At 35.8% G+C, this 22,160-nt stretch overlaps 1 protein-coding gene across 1 annotated transcript in view; it reads right to left on the bottom strand.

The window, feature by feature from the left end:
• The window catches only part of UBE2E2 (ubiquitin conjugating enzyme E2 E2), a 373,227-nt gene that overhangs the window by 276,810 nt on the left and 74,257 nt on the right, over positions 1-22,160 (bottom strand). The window lies entirely within an intron of this gene.

The following is a 22,160-nucleotide window of genomic DNA, read 5'->3' on the forward strand; positions in this document are numbered from 1 at the left end:
AATGTAAAATGATGTTATTCCAAGAATTTTTCAGAATATATATAAACTAATATATATTTTTCATAACACATTAATGTTAACATAAAATAGGTTTACTATTGCTATTTTATTATTTAATTTTAAGTACTCTCTATACCCAACATGGGACTCAAACTCACAACCCCAAGACCAAAGAGTCACATGCTCCACCAACTGAGCCAGTATCCCTACTGTTGCTATTTTAAACAAATTAATAAATTTTAAATTTGTTTTCATTTCTAACATAGAAAATACTGATATAATCTAATTACTTTTAAGACACATGAAGCACTTGTGTCTACTTTACAGATTATATTTAAAAGCTTATTACCTAAGAGCAATATCTCTCAATTGAAAAGAAACACTATTGTATAACTTCTAAAGTTGAATTAAACATGAAAATTTATACCTGATAATAAAAAATAAATTGCACTTTCCTTCTTTATCTGATGATGCTTCTAAATAAAGGGGTTTTTTTTAATGTTTTTGTTCTTTTAAATGTCTTAGTTGTAAAACTAACACAAAAGGAGAAAAATATACTAGGACACTTGTTAGTAATACTCTAGAACGGGTTGGCAAATGATTGCCCACAAGCCAAATCAGACATGCAGTCTGTTTTGATAGTTTTTTTGGAATACAGCCACACTCATTAGTTTAAGTATTATCTGGCTGCTTTCATACTACCTTGCCAAGCTACACAGGAAGTTAGGTGAGAAGTCTACTTTGGATCTTGCTATTAACTAATATGATCAAGGGCAAGTCATAAATTTGCTATCATTTATAAAATGCACAAATGACTATCTGATCTTTAAGATCCTTTCTATCTCTGAAAGTATCTAAGATTTAAGTGATTTAGAATTATATGCTAAATATGTTTCTCTTTCAAATTTTCAAAGATCCTACAATCTTGCCCTTACCCTGTCCAACCCTATTTTCCACTATCCAATAGTTATTATCCCAGATTAGGAAGATGCTTTATTACCAATTACACCTCCTGCTTTTGTTTCTTGTTTCTCCACCACTAAAATATCTCTGTCTTTTATTCCTCTAGCAAAAACCCTGTACAACCTTAACAGCTCAATTTCATGCCCTCCAGGAATCTTCTCTGGTGACTCTAGCTCATACTAATCAAAACCACTGGATTTTTTTAAAAGAAAAGCAGAGTGGTTAGAGTTTTGTTTACAGTAGACTGGAAATGGTTGGAAGGGACACAGACTAGAGTCATGGAGATAAGCTAGAGAATAAATTTGGCTGGCAGACCTCAGGAAGTCCTAGACCAGAGGCCAGGAGGATGAATGAACATGCATCAGCAACTTTTTACAAGTTGGAATTATCGTGACAATGATTAAAGACAAAGGAACTAGATTGGGAATAAAGATGAATTCAATTTAACACAAGCTAATTTTATGCTAGTGAGGAAAAGAAATACTAAAGTAGTAAGGTATTCCAGAAGTAGTTGGAAACATTACAGTGAAAACTAGTGTGAGAAATCACACAAGAAACAGAGATCTAGAGTAAGAGAGTCATAAATTTTAGAAGTGGAAAGGCCCTTGAGCTGCATTGCCCCTGACTATTGTTTTGAGGTAGGTAAGTATTTGCCTCCAATTCAAAGATGAGCTAACTGACAGCCCAAGAATTGTGACTCCCAAAACACCAGCTAAAACTTTTCTTGAAAAGGAACCAGAATTTAGTTCTCTACTTTCTATTCAGAAATGTTAGAGGCTATGAGACTATATAAACTCTACAAGATTCAGAGAAGTCACAAATTAAAATTCCATAGTCATGTTTGTTTGAACTATAATTTTTTGTTTGTTTTTAAGATTTTACTTTTAAGTAAGCTCTACGCCCAACGTGGGGCTCAAACTCACAACCCCAAGATCAAGAGTCACATGTTCCACTGACTGAACCAGCCAGGCACCCCTGAACTACACTGTTTTAAAAAAGAAAAGGAAGGAAGGAAGGATGGATTAGCTTCCAACAACTGTGGCAGGAAGAGCAGTTTGGGAGAGAAAGGGAAAATGGCAAAACAAAAAAAGATATGGATTTTATATGTAAATAGGTTTATAAGAAAATTATTTAACTGCAGATATTTAGATATATTTAAATGAAAAACAGTAAGAGGAGGAAATTGGGAAAAGTTTCAAGACAGAAACAATGAAGTTTCAGCAGAGTGAACAGCATTAGAGAGTAATTTTTTAGAATAAGACAATAATTACCTCAATATATTTTTGGTTATAACAAATATGAATAATTATCTTTAGAGCAAATAATGATAAAATAAAAAGATATAACAAATTGCCTAAATTCTGAACTTGATACAAAGATGATGACGAGAAATGGAAAGCAGATAAGTCATTTCTCAATTTTCTTTTCAATTCTGGTAGAGTAATCTAAGACAGTAATCAAGGGAGGTAGCAGATAACATCATACCAATTGGAAATCAAGATTTCTCCTCAATGAACTTACGTCATATAATCTATTCTTATAAAACTAGTTGACCACATATACAAATTCAGGAAAAAGTCTATACTAAATATTAGTGTTTCTCCTAGTTTAACCAGACACTGATTTATCCTTATGGTTCAGTAAACTGTGGATAATTTAAGTTCTACCAAGGACATTTAAATTTTTTCTTTTAAAAATACCAAGTTGAAAATGCTTTCCTCAGAAATTAGATCACTGCACAATTATTCTTGTGAAACTGTTAGTTTCTTAGCATTTTTATTGAGTGCCCTTATAAATTATTCAAGGTAAACAAAACATGTTTCTACATTACAGATTTTATTTATGAGCATCCTCACTGCCTAAGAACTGTTTCTTAATTCGAAAGAAACATTATTTCATCATTTCCCAAACTGAATTTTAAAAAAGAAAATTTATACCAGAAAATAGGAAAAATAAAAGTATATTTGCTACTTCTAAAATTAAAAAAAAAAGACTCTTCTAAAGCCAAAAAAAAAAAAAAAAAAAATGGAGAGAAGATGCCATGACAGCTGTTAGTCTTACTCCAGAAATAAGATATACATTATGATTTTAATACAGTTCATTCAACCTTTTTCTAATAAGCCATAGGAAAAATACTCACAGATGACTGAATTCTTATAGTTCAGTGAATTTGCCATTAGGGTCTCTGTAACATATCCAGAACCAATGTTTGCTCTTATTTTTTTAAAGTCCATGTTCTCTCATAAAACTATGAGGTTTGACCACACATTCAAGGCACTAGGTTAAAGCACTAGACAAAATAAAAAGATATCTACCCTTTTATATGTATGAGTACATATAATCATTCTTAGTGGCTAAGATAGGTCCAAGATGAAGTTCACAGTGAGAGGAGCTTTATGGTACTGTATTAAATGCAACACAGGATAATGTCTTAAATATAAGAATCACCCAGAAATCTCATCAAACACAGGGGGACTGAAACAAACTTGAGATGGACATGTGAATTTTTATTCAGTTTAACCTGTAGCTTTTCACCCAATAACTGACAAGCAGCTGAGTGCTTACTATGTGACTATGCCGGACATTTAATAATCACAACCACCACATGAAGGATGTACTACTATCCTGATTTTAAAATATTAATAAAAAGAGGCACAAATAGGTTACGAAGCTTTGTCAAGGGTACATAATGTCTACACTGCCGTTAAGTGGTAGAGCTCAGTCTAATTCAAGCTCTTAACCATCGTGCAACTCTAGCGCACAGAAGGTTATTCTGAAGGCCTGGACTGCTTCGAGGAGGAGGTGAATTTTCATAAAGTAGTAGCAAGAGTTCTGGTAACTATTTATGAGGCACCCAGCAGACAGATGAGAGGGTCTCTAAGCTAAAGGAAGTAAAAGAATGCTACTATTTTGTCGCCCTCCAAATTTTACCAGGCTCAGCCTTGGTATTTTTCTTCTTTCTTAAAGATCAGGAAAAGAAATTGTTTCTCACTTTGAAAAAAAAAAAAAGGCCAGGAATGAAAAGTAGCATGGGTATGCATGCATACACACAAGCACACACTCAAAAATATACCCCTATATATTACCAACATTGTTTCACAAAGAAGACACCATAACACCAAAAAATAATAAATAATGAATAGTCCCTTAAATACTATAAATTTATAAATATGAAAACCTCAGGGGCACCTGGGTGGCTCAGTCGGTTAAGTGTCCAACTCTTGATTTCAGCTCAGGTCATGATCTCAGGGTTGTGAGATGGAGCCCTGCATCAGGCTAACACACTGGGCATAGAGTCTGCTTAAGATTCTCTCTTCCTGTCTTTCTGCCCCTCCCCCCTCTAAAAAAAAAATAAGAAAACCTCACTACATAGCCGGTTTTTTTTTTTTTTTTCCCCTCACTTTGCCTGATACCAAAAATTTGGGAACCATTTCCCTAGAAGTGGTAATCTGTGGATGTGGTTACTTTTTAAGTGAACATCATCAGTAGTATGTTACTTGTATATGTTCTCTGCATTTTAGTTAGCCTATGAGTATACAGCAACAATATTTTTTTAAAGCAAGTATACGAAAATTGTGGAGAAAAGTCGTATTATTATAAGACACAAAAAGACAAGATTTCTTGCTTTGTTTATACACTTTTTTGAGCAGTCGATTTTGTTATCACTGTAATAATCATTTTAAATGCCTTTTCATACTATTCTATAACTCTATACTAAGAGGTTAAAAAAGGCAGAATTAACCAGTAATTTGTGAGACCGTATAGTGCACAAAGGCTTCCCGCCTAGGGATAAGTGAGGGCTCAAGTTCAAGCTCTGCACGCAGGACCGGTATATACTTAGGGAAGGTTATCTTTTCCTAACTCACAAAGGTCTTTCAGCTGGCCAAACTATGCACCTCCTTTAAGGAGCATTTGTATCTAGTCAGTAAAATGTATTACAGTAGCAGGGCGCCTGGGTGGCTCAGTTGGTTAAGCGACTGCCTTCGGCTCAGGTCATGATCCTGGAGTCCCGGGATCGAGTCCTGCATCGGGCTCCCTGCTCGGCAGGGAGTCTGCTTTGCCCTCTGACCCTATCCCCTCTCATTCTCTCTCTCTCAAATAAATAAATAAATAAATCTTTAAAAAAAAAATGTATTACAGTAGCAGCAGCCCTAATAACATTTTTTAAACCCAAGAAAAGACTAAAATTTGAAGTATTTTAAAGTCAGCGGAAATATGTTATCTATAGTCACATTTTATTCAAGATTTTAAATTCTAAATCATAACTATGACAATCCTGTCCTTTGCTATTCAAACGGTAGACACTGGAATCATCTGGGAAACTGTGAGAAATGCAGTTTCTTAGGCCCCATCCCAGACCTACTAAAAATAAAGTCTGCATTTTTAACAAGATCTCCAGGTGATTCTTACATACATTCAAGTCTGAGAAACCGTGACCTAGACTAGTACAGACAGCAATCCTTGGGTCCCGTGTGGCCTGGAGGGCTTCAAGAAACAGCCAACAATCTAATTCAAGTGCTCCCTCATTTATTATACTGACCTACTAGATACAGCAGCTACTACCTTGTAGTTACCGATCTTAACTCCTCAGCATAGTAAATACATACTTGGATTTTGTTGTGACAAATAATTTTTATGCATATGTTCTAAATCCAATCATGCACTAGATGGCCTAATTACTGACTTAAAATGTCTTTTATATTCACCCTTTAGTGAACTCAAATTTTCCTTTAGAAATATTTCAAATGAGTCCTCTTTAGTCTATTTTGAATACACACATACACACACACACACGAGAAATTAACAGTCTATCAATCATCTTTACCCAAAAGCACAGTAGTACTTTAAGGAAAAATTTTATCACATGAAGGAAAAATCACTTTTATAGAAGGATTATGTTCCTAAAATAGAAATTTAAAATAAAATATTACAATTTGATAATGAAAGGCTTTAATTGTAATATCATTGGCAGGTGTTTAGTTTTTTAGTTTTTTTTTTTAGTTTCCTAAGTTTAACTAAACACTAAAAATACTTGGACATTTTAAAACTAAATAGCAAGCATTTTTTTTTAAAAGATTTTATTTATTTATTTGACAGAGAGAGACACAGCGAGAGAAGGAACACAAGCAGGGAGAGTGGGAGAGGGAGAAGCAGGCTTCCTGCGGAGCAGGGAGCCCGAAGCAGGGCTCGATCCCAGGACCCCAGGATCATGACCCGAGCAGAAGGCAGAAGAGCAAACAACTCAGCCACCCAGGCACCCCAATAGCAAGCATTTAAAATACCAGAATATTCAGCTAATGGGTCTATTTAAAAATAATCAAAAAGATATTTTAACTATGGGGCTTAAAAATGCACCCTATTTTATCATTTATGGTAACATACTATAGTATCTCTTTATTATTGAAATATAATACACATACAATGTTATATTAGTTTCAGGTGCACAACCTAGTGATTCAACAAGTCTTTACATCACTCAATGTTCACCACAATAAGTGTAGTTACCATCTGTCACCATACAACATTATTACAATTTTATTGATATACTCTCTATGTCGTTCTTTTCATGTCTATGACTAATTTATTTTATAACTGGAAGTTTGTACCTCTTAATCCTCCTTCATCTACTTCACCGATCCCCCTTCCAACCTCCCCTCTGGCAACCAGCAGTTTGTTTTCTATATTCACAAGTCTGTTTATGTTGTTGTTTACTGTTGTTGTTTTAAGATTCCACATATAATTGAAATCACATAATATTTGTCTTCTGACTTATTTCACTAAGCACAATTAATACCTCTAGGTCCATCCATGTTGTTGCAACTGGCAAGATTTCATTCATTTTTATAGATTAGTAATATTCCATGTGTGTTTTCATGCATGCATGCATACACATACACAGTACATCTTCTTATTCCATTCATCTACCAATGGGCACTTGGGTGCTTCTGTATCTCAGCTATTGTAAATAATGCTACAATAAAATAATTCATTTTCTTTGGGTAAATAGCCAGTGGTGAAATTACCGGATCATATGGTATTTGTTTTTACTTTTTAAAGAAATTCCATACTATTTTCGACAGTGGTTGTACCTTCCCACCAACAGGGCACAAGGGTTCCCTTTTCTCCACATCCCTGCCAACACTTGTTATTTGTCTTTTGAATACTAGCCATTCTAACAGGTGTGAGGTGATAACCACTGTGGTTTTTGACTTGCATTTCCCTGATGATTAAAGATATTGAGCATCTTTTTTTTTTTTAAGATTTTTATTTATTTGAGAGAGAGAATGAGATAGAGAGAGAGAGAGCATGAGAGGGGGAGGGTCAGAGGGAGAAGCAGATTCCCCGCTGAGCAGGGAGCCCGACGCGGGACTCGATCCCGGGACTCCAGGATCATGACCTGAGCCGAAGGCAGTCGCTTAACCAACTGAGCCACCTAGGCGCCCGAGCATCTTTTCATGTGTCTGTTGGTCATCTGTATGTCTTCTTTGGAAAATGTCTATTCAAGTCTTCTGCTCATTTTTAAATCAGATTATTTGTTTTGTTTGGTATTCAGTTGTATAAATTCTTCATATATTTTGGATATTAACCCCTTATTGGATATATCTTTTGCAAATGCTTTCTTCCATTCACTAGGTTGCCTTTATCTTGTTGAAGGTTTTCTTCATTGTACAAAAGCTTTTTACTTTGCTGTAGTCCCAATAGTTCATTTTTGCTTTTCTTTTCCTTACCTGAGGATACGTATCCATAAATATGTTGCTAAGGCTGATGTCCAAGAGATTATAATACCTATGTTTTCTTCTAAGAGTTTTATGGTTTCAGTTCTCACGTTCAGGTCTTTAATCCACTTTGAGTTTACTTTTGTGTATGGTTTAAGAAAGCAGACCAATTTCATTCTTTCACATGTAGCTGTCTGGTTTTCCCAACACCATTTATTGACAAGAATTTCTTTTCCTCATTATATATTCTTGCCTCCTTTTTGTAGACTGACCATATAAACATGGATTTATTTCTAGGGTCTTTACCCTATTCCATTGATCTATCTGCCTATTTTTGTCCAAGTACCATACTGTTTTGATTACTATAGCTTTGTTGTCTATATATCTTGACTTCTGGGATTGTGACACCTCCAGCTTTGATCTTTCTCAAGATTGCTTTGGCTCTTCAAGGTCTTTGTGGCTCCATATAAATTTTAGGACTATGTGTTCTAGTTCCATGAAATGCTATTGGTGTTTTGATAGAGACTATGTTGAATCTATAGATTGCTTTTGGTAGTATGGACATTTAAATGATAGTAATTCTTCCAATCTATGAACATGGTATATCTTTCCATTTGTGTCATTTTCAATTTCTTTAACCAATGTCTTACAGTTTTCAGAATATAAGCCTTTCACCTCGTTGGATGAATTTATTCCCAGGTATTTTATTCTTTTTGGTACAATTGTAAATGGGACTGTTAATTTCTCTTTCTGCTACTTCGTTATTAGTGTATAGAAATGCAACAGACTCCTATACATTAATTTTGTATCCTGCAACTTTACTGAATTCATTTATCAGTTCTAGTAGCTTTTTGGTGGAGTCTTTAGGGATTTCTATATATGTATCATCATGTCATCTGCAAATAGTGACAGTTTTACTTCTTTCTTACCAGTCTAGATACCTTTTATTTCTTAATTCTTCTAATCCATGAGCATGGTATATCTTTCCATTTGTTTTTGTCACCTTCAATTTCTTTCATCAATATCTTATAGTTTCCAGAGTAAAGGTCTTTCACCTCATCAGTTAAGTTTATTCCTAGGTATTTCGTTATTTTTTGGTGCAATTCTAAATGAAATTTTTAAAATATATTTTTTAATTGAAGTATGGGTGACACACAATGTTACATGGTTTCAGATGTACTGTACACAGTGACTCAACAAGTCTATACATTATGCCATACTTACAAAGGTAGCTACTATCTGTCACCATACAACACTACTATACCATTGACCATATTTCCTAAGTTGTACTTTTTATACCCACAACTTACTTATTCCATAACTGGAAGCCTGTATCTCTCCCCTACCCTTCATCCATTTTGCCCATCCTCCTACCTCCTCCCCTCTAGCAACCATCAGTTTGTCCTCTGTATTTATGGGTCTGTTTCTGTTTTTGTTTATTTATTTTGTTCAATGGAATTGTTTTCTTCATTTTTCTTTCTGCTACTTTATTATTAGCATATAGAAAAGCAACAGATTTCTGTATATTAATTTAGTACCCATAGTATGGTATTTTAAGTAACAATTTTAATAGTTTTTCCTCTTGATTTGCTTTTGTTAATTCCTAATTATACATTATATTTGAAGATTTGTATCTACCAGTAGCAGTATGTCAAACTGCTTTTTGGGGGTGCCTGGGTGACTCAGTTGGTTAAGCACTGGACTCTTGATCTCAGCTCAGGTCTTGATCTCAGGGTCATAAGTTCAAGCCCTGCATTGGGCTCCACACTGGGTGTGAAACCTACTTAAAAAACAAACAAACAAACAAACAGAAAACTCTGCTTTTTGCTAAGAAAAATTTTCTTTTAACATTATAAGGTATAACAAGCCTTCATTGTGTGAGGTAGGTGCTGACCCAGTACCACTGTTTTCTCCTTTCCAACTTCATATTGTAAAACAGTACACAGAAATACTTTTAAAGAAAATATACTCTTATATATCCCTTGTCTTGGTCTTCAGGCTGCTGTAACAAATACCACAGACTGGGTAGCTTATCAACAATAGAAATTTATTTTTCACAGTTCTGGAGACTGTGAAATCCAAGATCCAAGCACCATGATGGTGGTGTTCTGGTGAATGCTTTCTTCCTAGTTCATTGCCAGAGTCTCACAGGGCAGCCACTGTGTTCTCGCAGCATGGAAGGGGTTAGGAAGATGTATGAGGTCTCTTTTAAAAAAAGCATTAATCCCATTCATGAGGGCTCCACCCTCATACCGAAGCACCTCCCAAAAGCCTCATCTCCTAATACCTCACATCAGATATTAGAATTTCAACATATGAATGAAGGAGAGGGAAGAAACAAACATTCAGACCATAGCACCCATCGCTCAACTTCAACAATTATCAACTCATGACTGACCATGTCTCCATTCTACCCCCATGTATTAACTCTCATTACCCCCATTCCAGTTATTGTAGAGCAAATCTGAGATACACGCTCAACTATTTAAGACAAAATTATACATCTTTAAAAGACAAATACTCCTCTATTAAACATACCCAAAGTATCATCCACTGTCTTACACACATAATTGAATAATAATTCCTTAATACAATCAAATATCCAGTCAGTTCAAAGTTCTTTACTGAAGCACTGAAAGAATGAAATCACCTTATAATATTTTAGCAAAATCTCTTGATTAAACTGTCCAAGTATTTTATAAGCACAAATAAGGCCAATAAGAGCTTATTTACATTTTTTAAATTACATATAATACACTAAAATTAAAGTTACTTCTCTTTTATTTTTAAAAAATTGTCTCTTTGAGTAATATAAATATTATATAGTTCTTACCCAAATTCTAATTCCCTCAACATGGCTAAGTCTAGAGTAGAAACATTATGGCTGATGGCTCTTTTATTTTTTTAAGTAGGCTCCATGCCCCAGTGGGGCTTGAACTCACAACCCTGAGATCAAGAGTCATGCGCTCCACTGACTGGCCAGCCAGGTGCCCCTGATGGCTATTTTAAAAAACAGTAAACCATATAAACCAAATTTGACCAAATTTAATATTTGGATTTTTTTTTTTAATTTTCCCTATAGGGGATTGAAAATGGAGGAAACTGTTGTTAACTCAGACTGTACCTGAATTACAATCAACTAGGCACAAAATGGGTTTATCCCTAACACCATTCTAAGTAGGAAAACCCCTCTTATCTGTGTTCTTAAGGTCTCAAATTACAAAGATCCTAAGGCAGAGATTCTCAAACTTAGCTTGCATCAGAATTACTAGGAGGGCCTGTTGAAACAGATTGCTGGCCCTACTCCCAGAGTTTCTGTTTTAGTGGGCATGGGTAAGAGCCTGATAATTTAGATTTGTAACAAGTTCCCAGGTGACAATGCTGCTGGTCTGAAGCCCACAATTTGAGAATCACTGATCTAAATTTTCGAAATCTTGCACATCTGTATAATTTGGCATCTGTTAATCCCCACAAAACAAAGAACATGGATTTTGGAATAAGACGGGGGTGGGTTCAAGTCTCAGCTCTTCCCCCTTGCTAGTTACAAATTTGGGGGGGTAAGTGAGCATTTTTAAAACCTGAGTTTCATCTACAAAGTAACTAAGTTCCAACCTTTCCAGTAAGAAGAAACTTTTTTATTGGTTGCCCTCAGGGCACTTTGGAATATCACCTATTAATCTGCAGTCAGGGTTTAGTGTAGGAGGGTGACATTTATTAACTTCTCTTTGCATAAGAGTTTTATGACAAAAATCAGCCTGTCCTAGCTGTCCCAAACAGTTGGAAGCTATCTCTGGACTCACTTGGCTTCTGACATTCAATCTGATGAAACATGAACCTTAGCACTCTCCAAGTTCCGCCTTTTCTGATATACTTATGTCACTATTTTACAGTTCCAAACCTCAATTTATCTTGGTCTGAGACTTTTCTCTACAAATTAACCCAGTTCATTACCAAGTTAATTCACTGTTGCACTTTTTTAAATCATGGCTTCTATGAATAAATACGTAGTATGTATTTAGTATAACAAGCTGAACCCAGTTAATTTCACATTCCTTATTTTTTAAAGATTTATTTATTTCAGAGAGAGAGAGAGAGAAAGGGAGGGCATGAGCAGGAGGGGTAGAGGGAGAGAGATGAAAATAGAATTTTTATCCTAAAAGAATATAAAACTCTAGGAGAGAGTCTAGATTTCACATCACAGAATACTAGTCTTGGGATAATCAAATACAATATTACTGTAGAACATTCAAAGCAAATTTTAGTTAGAGTGAACTCAAACTTGCTGGGGTATGTATTATCTCCTAAAAGGCCATATAAATTTATTAGCTATCAAATATGAGAATTTTATGTGTTTGCATTGCTTATTAAACATAATCTGGTGGGAAAACAGCAAAGAAAACTGCTCACAACAGTACAGCAGCTGATACATATAACTACATTAGAAGGTAAGCCTGTGTCATTAGAGTAATGGTTATACGTACTTATTACTTCATTACAGTGAAGATTAATCTGCTTCCAACTATACATTGATGCCAGAAGGACCTAGATGAAAGCTCACAAATTGCAATAATAAAAAAACTTCTCAGAGGGACCAAAAATGCTACTATTTTAAAAAAAGATTTATTTCTTTTAAAGAGAGAGAGTGCCCATGCGTGCGGGGGAGGGGGGGATCTCAAGGAGACTCCCCACTGTGCACAGATCCAGATGCAGGGCTCAATCCCAGGACCCTGAGATCATGACCTGAGCCGAAATCAAGGGTCGGATGCTTAATGACTGAGCCACCCAGGCACCCCCCTTTTTTTTTTTATTTCATTCAGTGCAATGTAGTCATTTGTAAAGGACAGTAGAAATTACATACAGCACAAGAGAAAGGGCTGAGCTTTGGAATATGATGGAGATGGGTTCAAGCCTCAGCTGTTTTTCTTTGTCAGTTATACAACTTTGAGAGCAAGTGGTCAAATCCCAAAACCCAAGTTTAATTTGCAAAATTTAGATAATTCCCCCAATCTTTTGGATCATTTTGAAGACTGAATTAAATTTACACTGAAACTTATTTGTGGCACAAAGAAAGCACTCAGTAAGTGGCAGTTAATACTTACTTCATTAATAAACAATAAAGCTAACTTTTGAAAATCTGCCCTGAATCTACTTCAATAAAAATAATTCAAACTATTTGTATTTCAAAGATTTCTAAAGGATTTAATACATCTCTGATGTTACTCCTAACAGAATTTTCAGAAAGAGTTTTCAGTTCACAAGATTTTGTGGTTATTTTTATCATTAAAAATAAATTGTAGGGGGCGCCTGGGTGGCTCAGTTGGTTGAGTGTCTGTCTTCAGCTTGGGTCATGATCCCAGAGTCCCGGGATCGAGCCCTACATTGGGCTCCCTGCTCAGCGGAGAGTCTGCTTTCCCTCTCCTCCTGCTCATGTGCTCGTGCATGCTCTTTCTCTCTCTCTCTCAAATAAATAAATAAAATCTTCAAAAAATAAATAAAAATAAATTGTAGAAAATTTAAGAAAAATAGATGTTACTTCTTTATACTGTGTTTAGTTTTATCAATGTTAGACCATAATTGTATTTTTTAATATCACAAAGACATCTCATGATGGATATAAGGAGATATACTTATTAGGATATTAATCAAGTATACCCATAAGTACATGAACCTACATATGGATATATGGGGGTATCTAAAACATAAGTGGATATAAGTAGATTTACCTAAAATAACGATGAAATCTTAGAAACTCTTCTTATAGACAAAAATAAACTTTTTCATTAAAAGTTTTAATTTTAACCTTCATAATACAAGTATATATGCTTTCTATACAATATATCCCCCATAAAAACTGTATCTGAGAGGCACCTGGGTGGCTCAGTCGGTTAAGCATCTGCCTTCAGCTCAGGTCATGATCCCAGGGTCCTGGGATGGAGTCCTGCGTCGGGCTCCTTGCTCAGCAGGGAGTCTGCTTCTCCCTCTGCCTGCTCTGCCTGCCCCTCTCCCCACTTGTGGTCTCTCTCTGACAAATAAATAAAATCTTTAAAAACAACAACAAAAAAAAACTTCCTGAGTTAATGTATAAATAGTATGTTTAGATGATAAAATACATTTCTCCATTTAGACTCTACTAACAGCCAATCACTATAATCTCTGCCTACCTATATATGAGTGACTGATTCCTCAAGCTCTGGGTCTGGCAAGCCATTTACCCAAGCTACAGCCAATAGAATATGACACCACACCCTAGTGAAAAGCAACCCATTAAAGGTTGAACAGAAGATAAACTAAGGGTCTCAGTGATAATTAGTGTGAGAACTCTGCTTTCTGGTCACCCCAGATTGAATGGGGAGTGACCAATTTGATCCACTATGGGAATTCTGAATGTGAAATAAGAGAGAAGCTAACATGAGTGAAGAAAAACAGAATCAGTAAAAACAGAAAAGGAGAGTAAGAAACAGACACAGAGAAGCTGAGTCTCCAGTATTCCCTTCTTTATTCAACAAATATTTACTAAACACAAGCAGTGGGTTACATGCCAGTGTGTTAGGACAATTACAGCAAGTGCCACTAAGAGAAGGCACCATTTCTAAGTGAATAAGATAAATGGGGCATCAGGACTGCTGTCAGGTCAATAGGCTTCCCAAGTAAACAGCAACCTCAATACTTGTCAACTTCCAACTACAGATGGGAAAAAAGAATGCAAAATGTGAACAAAGAAGTTTCAAAGAGATTGCATACCCATGTCTAGTCCCATTCATAACCCCTCAAAACTTCGCCGTTAAAAGTGGGACCAATGTGATCCTGACCCATATCAGCTTTTCACTGTAAGGGTAAGGGGGGTGGGGGGGGAGGACTACAGTATATGTACAACATTATACTTCCCAAAGAATATTAGCACTATCAAAATTTTCTGCATTAACAAAATATCCTCAGGGTGCAATTCTGAATACCAGACAGGGCTGCAAATGAGAGGGTTAATAAAAAGACATCCCAAAACTGTTTAAGGGACTTAATCACAGGGATTGCCTTGGCAAAATTTAAAAATAGGTTATGATAGGTTATTTATCTTTGGTACCCACAGCCCACCTTTGCTACAAGCCCCAGCCTATCCCACTGTGTTCTCTTCCCTATCAAAGACTCTAAGAAAAGAATTTGGTATCAGTGATTTGAATCTTAATGTAGTAATAAGTCAAACATGTTCTCTTCCAGGCTTATTTACATTTATGGCCTTCTAACAGGTAAATGAAAGGCACTGTTGACTATTAACTGATTTTAAGCATCAGTGAATGAGTGTTGACAGAGGTATCCAAGAGAGAAGAGTTAATATTTCCTGAAATTACTACTGAACAGAATCTGTCAATTTATTACCTGAAAATTAAAGATGGTATAATTTTTTTAAATGACAGTTGTTTTAAAGACATATTTATAAAGGAAAATAAATTAAATGGTGTGCTTAGTCTACCCAACCTCCTACACTTTAAAAACTTACACAATGATTCAAGGTTTGATTAGTAAAGTGTATGTAAAATTCAATAACACTAAAAAGCGACAATTTAGTATACTGAATGATTTATCACCACATGACCCAAAAAACAATTACAAAATGAACATGTGAATATCTGTTTAAATAAACTATCAGTAAGTTGTAAGTTATATCTAATATTGCTATGCTTGGTTCTATACTGCCAGGGTTTGGCAATTTAGGTTTTAATAGTATATTTACACAAAATTTACAGCTGAATTCTACCACAAATCAATTCTTTTTATTGTAAATTAGTTACTGATTTCATAAATTAATATTGATCATTTGATTATTGTTTATAATTTAGTGTAGTTCAACAACTGCTCAATATCTTTTGGAAGCTACATCTAGGAAGCATACATTTAATTCAATTCCACAAATGCTTCTGTGTACCTACATCATGTCTTAGACACATTATACATTAAAATAAAGCTACACTGACAGCTAAATAGCCATGTTAATTATAAGCTTCCATTTACTGGCACTTAAAGCTCCTCAAAATAACTCCTCTTGGATCTAGAATATTTTACTCTCTTCTCATCTGCAAGATTATAGTTAAGGTTAAGTTTCACTAAGTTATCTAATTTCACATTTCAGGGACTTATCAAACCTTTAAACATTATATGATCTTACAGCGAGGACCTGTTAGGGGCCACTCTACCTTAAAATGAAAGAAATTGCTTCTTTTCCTAAATTAAAAATGTATTTAATTTTTGGGATTCAAACTAGTCATGACACTGTACTAATTAAATTAGAAATCCTAAGCAACATGAGAAATTGAATATATATTATTTCTTATACATATAACATGATTATGTGTTAATATATGAGGCATCTAAGTACACTTTAATGCATGTTTATTTGGAAAACTGCTCTCTGAAATACAGTTATTCTTTTTCTAGAAGGTGAAAATTGCTCCATATAGTTTGCAAACTTTTCCACTCACTTAGCTATTTTGTTACTTTAATTCTGAATGATAACATCTGACTAAAATTTGAATATTCACTAAAAGTTTTATTAGCTCAATAGCTTTAGAAAACTTACTAAAAAGCTGGGTGTCAGCTAGTGGAGGAGAAAATTCTATGCAAATATTTTATGCAACACAATTCAGAAACTGACTGTTTTTGTTATGCCTATTTCTCAGATATTTGAAAATTAGTCCTCAAAGTGTAATTAATGACTGTTATCCTTAATAGGGAATCTCAGCACACCAAAATAGTGCTTTGAATGAGGCCAAAATCTTTGCAGTTTTGGTCAAAACCACAGAGCCCTGAACGGTCTGCACATGATAGGCATTCACTAAACATTTGGTGAATAGATCTAATTAAACTCCAAGACCCCAGTTAAAGTTAACAGGCAGAATCAGAATTAATCACACCTTCTTAATTTAGGACTCTTTCATATGTATCATTTATTAACTTTTTACGATTATATTTTTAAAAAAAGCAATGAGGAAGGGCACCTGGTGGCTTAGTTGGTTGAGTATCTAACTCTTGACTCTTGGTTTCAGCTCAGATCATGATCTCATGGGTCCTGGGGATCAGGCCATGTGGGGCTCCATGCTCAGCAGTGAGTCTGCTTGAGATTCTCTCCCTCTGTCCCCTCCCCCCCACTCACAGGCACTCACTCACTCACACTTTCTCTCTCAAATAAATAAATATTTTTCAAAAAGCAATGGGGAAGGGACGCCTGGGTGGCTCAGTCAGTTAAGCGTCTGCCTTCGGCTCAGGTCATGATCCCAGGGTCCTGGGATCGAGTCCCGCATCGGGCTCCCTGCTCTGCGGGGAGCCTGCTTCTCCCTCTGCCTCTGCCTCTCTCTCTCTCTCTCTCATGAATAAATAAATAAAATCTTTAAAAAAAAAAAAAGCAATGGGGAAAACAATTACTTTTGCAATGACTAATTTTTTAAAGAAATATGCTGATTCTGGGAAAAGTAAGCAGAGGTTTTGGTTCCAGTTTTAGATGGGTTGGATAATCTATGACGTTTACACAGTGAACACCAATATGTAGATACAAATGTTGACCTTTGAAGCCTGCAGGAAATCATAACTCCCTGAAACCTACACCATCAATTATCAAATGAAAATCTTATTATCAGTAGGTCTAGCTTCTGGCAGTAGCCAATCTTTGAAAATATAAGTCAGCATGAATTTGAAAAGGATACTGTGTGAATACAATAGTTTTACATGTCAATGCGAAATAATGAATGCTTCTGATACATTTTTTAGTTTTGTATTTAATACAGCTTATTAAAAAACTAATTTTATTCCCCCTCTGTATTACTATTCTTCTAGTGTACAGCTGCCAACCATAGTTAAATATGATTAGGCCTCATGCTGAGTTAATCAATCTGATAATGTCAGACATTATTAAGAAAGCATACATGATATGGTCACAATGTCTACTATCAAAAGCATGTACACCAAAGCCTTTGTTTCCCAGAAATTGCAACCGCTTAAATTAGCTCAGTTTTATTTTGTTTTGTTTTAAAGAATAAAAGAAAAAAAAAAACAACACCTTTTTTTATCTCTTCCTTAGGCAGGTACAAAAGATTATTGTTAAAATATTAATACTATGATGAACTATTTCTTTTGCCTTATCAATCCTTGTTTATATATAATGAAATAATCCCAAAATCACAATCATGATTAGAAAAACAAAAGCATAAATGTCCACAAGGTAATATCATATTCCAAAATAGTATCTTGAGGTAACTTTCTATTTTATTTTTGTTCATAATGATTAAAGACCTCACAACACAACCCACTCTACTTGTGATTTTTATAGCTTTGCTGCACTCAAGCTTAATTCTGAGCAATCAAAGGAAAAAGCAGCATGATCATTTGAACACACAGGACTGTATCATAATTCCACTAGAAACAAGATTCATACATTTTAGAAGGCAGAAAGCATTATGAAATACATTATTTTTACAGACTTTCCACCTTTTTTTCTTTCTGAGGTCACAAAAAGATTCAAAGAAGGTAATGGAAGGGAGTTCTATGCTAAGGACAATTAACCTCTCCTTAGTTTATATATTAAATTTTTTCAGTTAAAAATTATTTTTAACAGGGCGCCTGGGTGGCTCAGTCAGTTAAGCATCTGCGTTTGGCTGGGGTTGATCTCAGGGTCCTGGGATGGAGCCCCATGTCAGGCTCCCTGCTCAGTGGGGAGCCTGCTTCTCCCTCACCCTCTACCTGCCGCTCCCCTCACTTGTGCTCTCTTGCTCTGTCAAATAAATAAAATCTTTTTTAAAAAATTATTTTTAGCTTACTCCAAAGCAACCTTTCATGGAACTACAATTCTAAGAAATGGGTTGTAATTTACTGTATGAATCTTAGGGGAAAAAACTAGGAGGTAGGTAACTTACTGGAGAAGCTGTCTAGAGAAAGTAATTGAAAATCATAGAGCCTCTCCACCAACCTACGCACATGCCGGACAGCAGTCTTACTTTCACTGGCATCACAAGGCAGATAAAAAGAGACAGAAATTGTACAATAGAACAAAAATAAGCTTATCTCTACTTTTCTCCCCCATACCATGTCTTATCAATCTACAAAGCCCACAGAATCTTTTAGTAAGTCCCTTAAGTGACATCCTCTCTGATGTGGTCTGTGGAGACCAGATGGGATGAAGGAAAGCATCCTTTTTTTTTTTTTTTAAGATTTTATTTATTTATTTGACAGAGAGAGAGACAGCGAGAGAGGGAACACAAGCAGGGGGGGAGTGGAAGAGGGAGAAGCAGGCTTCCCAAGGAACAGGGGGCCTGATGCGGGGCTCAATCCCAGGACCCTGGGATCATGACCTGAGCCGAAGGCAGATGCTTAACTGACTGAGCTACCCAGGTGCCCCAGAAGTAAGCATTCTGAACAGAAAACGGCTCAAATTCAGATTTTTCATGAAACCAGATCTGCTGGGCAACATACTCTTCTCAAATACAAACTCAGTCTTCCAGACACTGTGACAGAAGAGACTAGGAGTCACACATGCTGCCTTCTCAGCCTAACACACTTCCTTCCCCCATGTGGCCTACTGAACTTAAGCTGCAAAGGTGTTTATTCAAAGATAATTTCTTTCTTGCCACTCCTCCTTATACCCTGTGTGATAGTACTTTCAAAGTAGCCTAAATATTTCTTTCAGAGTCTTTCTCACTATGACAATTAAATAAACTGAGAGTAGTAGTTGTCCTTTTCCTTTAGAATGTGGGCATCAACAATGGTTGCACTGTTCATTCCTATAGTTCCCTTGCCTGGCACAGTGCTTTGCACACTGTAGGCACTCAGCTGTTGCCTAAAGGGCGATATTAACATCTTAATCACAAGGTTATTTTGAGGATCAGATGAAACAATCCACATAAAGCTCAGGTTCTACCTAGCACTCAATACAAGTTATCAATTATTAATATTTTATATAAGAGCTTATAAAATAAGAGCAATTAGGCAATATTTATTAAAACTGTTCAAAAACTAGACATTGACACAGCTCCACTCCATTTATTAACTCCACAGCATTTATTGTAAAAAAGAGAGAGAGAGGGAGGGAGGGAGCTATGCAGGAAACTTATAAACAAAAATACTCAGTGCATCCAGCAAAGGAAACAGTCAACAAAACCGAAAGACAACCGACAGAGTGGGAGAAGATATTTGCAAATGACATATCACATAAAGGGCTAGTATCCAAAATCTATAAAGAACTCATCAAACTCAACACCCAAAAAACAAATAACCCAATCAAGAAATGGGCAGAAGACATGAACAGACATTTTTCCAAAGAAGACATCCAAATGGCCAACAGATACATGAAAAAGTGCTCAACATCGCTCGGCATCAGGGAAATCCAAATCAAAACTTCAATGAGATACCACCTCACACCAGTCAGAATGGCTAAAATTAACAAGTCAGGAAATGACAGAGGCTGGCAAGGATGCAGAGAAAGGGGAACCCTCCTACACTGTTGGTGGGAATGCAAGCTGGTGCAGCCACACTCTGGAAAACAATATGGAGGTTCCTCAAAAATTTAAAAATAGAGCTACTGTACAACCCAGCAATTGCACTACTGGGTATTTACCTCAAAGATACAAATGTAGTGTTCCAAAGGGATACATGCACCCCAATGTTTATTTCAGCAATGTCCACAATAGTCAAACTATGGAAAGAGCCAAGATGTCCATCAACAGATGAATGGATAAAGAAGATATGGTGTATATATACAATGGAATATACTGCAGCCATCAAAAAAACCAAAATCTTGCCATTTGCAATGACGTGGATGGAACTAGAGGGTATTATGCTAAGCGAAATAAGTCAGCCAGAGAAAAGACATGTATCATATGATCTCACTGATATGAGGAATTCTTAATCTCAGGAAACAAACTGAGGGTTGCTGAAGTGGTGGGGGGTGGGAGGGATGGGGTGACTGGGTGATAGACATTGGGGAGGGTATGTGCTATGGTGAGTGCTGTGAATTGTGTAAGACTGATGAATCACAGACCTGTACCTCTGAAACAAATAATACATTCTATATTAAAAAAAAAAAAAAGATAGTAGGAAGGGAAAAATGAAGGGGGGGAATCGGAGGGGGAGACAAACCATGAGAGACTATGGACTCTGAGAAACAAACTGAGGGTTCTAGAGGGGAGGGGGTTGGGGGGATGGGTTAGCCAGGTGATGGGTATTAAAGAGGACACATATTGGGCGCCTGGGTGGCTCAGATGGTTAAGCGTCTGCCTTCGGCTCAGGTCATGATCTCAGGGTCCTGGGATCGAGTCCCGCATCGGGCTCCCTGCTCTTTGGGAGCCTGCTTCTCCCTCTGCCTCTCTCTCTCTCTCTCTCTGTCTCTCATGAATAAATAAATAAAATTAAAAAAAAAAAAAGAATGTATTTAAAAAATAAATAAATAAAAAAAAATAAATAAAGAGGACACATATTGAATGGAGCACTGGGTGTTTTATGCAAACAATGAATCATGGAACACTGCACCAAAAACTAATGATGTAATGTATGGTGATTAACATAACATAATAAAATAAAATTTAAAAAAATTTAGTGCATCAATTTAAAAAGTAAAGAATTCTAGTAATAAAGGATAAATGATAGAACATACAGATAAGGAACTATGTGGACAGTGAAAAATCATTCTTTATGAATCTAGGTATTTTCTCAACAAAGAGTTTTTATAACTTAAATACAAAATACTAATTTTTTGTATTCACAGACTGCCTTTGGTTTTAAACATAATCCAGAATGATCAGAAATCAGCACCAGATACAGGAAGAGATAATACAGCAGCATAGCAATTTGCTACTACTATACTTTTAAAAAAATAATTTTTAAAACAACAGTCCTGTACTATATATTTGACACCCCTTCTTTTACCAATAGCACCTTTTTTTTTTTTGCATTGCAGCAAAGGGTTTCTGCACAAGAATGATTCAATTACTAAGAAGAGTCAAATCTGTTAACATCTGAGTAATTTTTAAATAACATATACTACATCAACTTCAAATGAAAATAGTCCTGGAAAAGTGGGAGAATGATTCCTAATTCAACAATTTTAAAAGTTCAGTCACTTATTCCATGATGCTTTAAAATTATTATACTGATATTTATATTATAAAATTGTTGTATTATCTATCTTTGATAGTTAATTTTATGTGTCACAGCTTGACTAGGCTGGTGGGGAGAGGTTACCTGACATCTGGTCAAACAGTACTCTGAGCGTGTCTCGCGGTGTTTCTGAATGAAATTAACATTTGCATCAAAGACTGAGTAAAGCACATTGCCCTCCATAATGTGGGTGGCCCTCAACCAATCAGTTCAAGGTCCAAATAGAACAAAACGGCTGGCCTTCCCTGGAATAAGAGGGAAGTCCTCATGTCTGAGCACTTGAGCCAAGACATCAGTCTTTTCTTGCCAACTTTGGGTTCCCAGTCAACTCAAACTGAAACATCAGCTTTT

Source organism: Mirounga leonina, unplaced genomic scaffold, assembly GCF_011800145.1.
Source record: "Mirounga leonina isolate KUSES-001 unplaced genomic scaffold, KU_Mleo_1.0 Mir_115, whole genome shotgun sequence".
Classification (NCBI taxonomy): Eukaryota; Metazoa; Chordata; class Mammalia; order Carnivora; family Phocidae; genus Mirounga; species Mirounga leonina.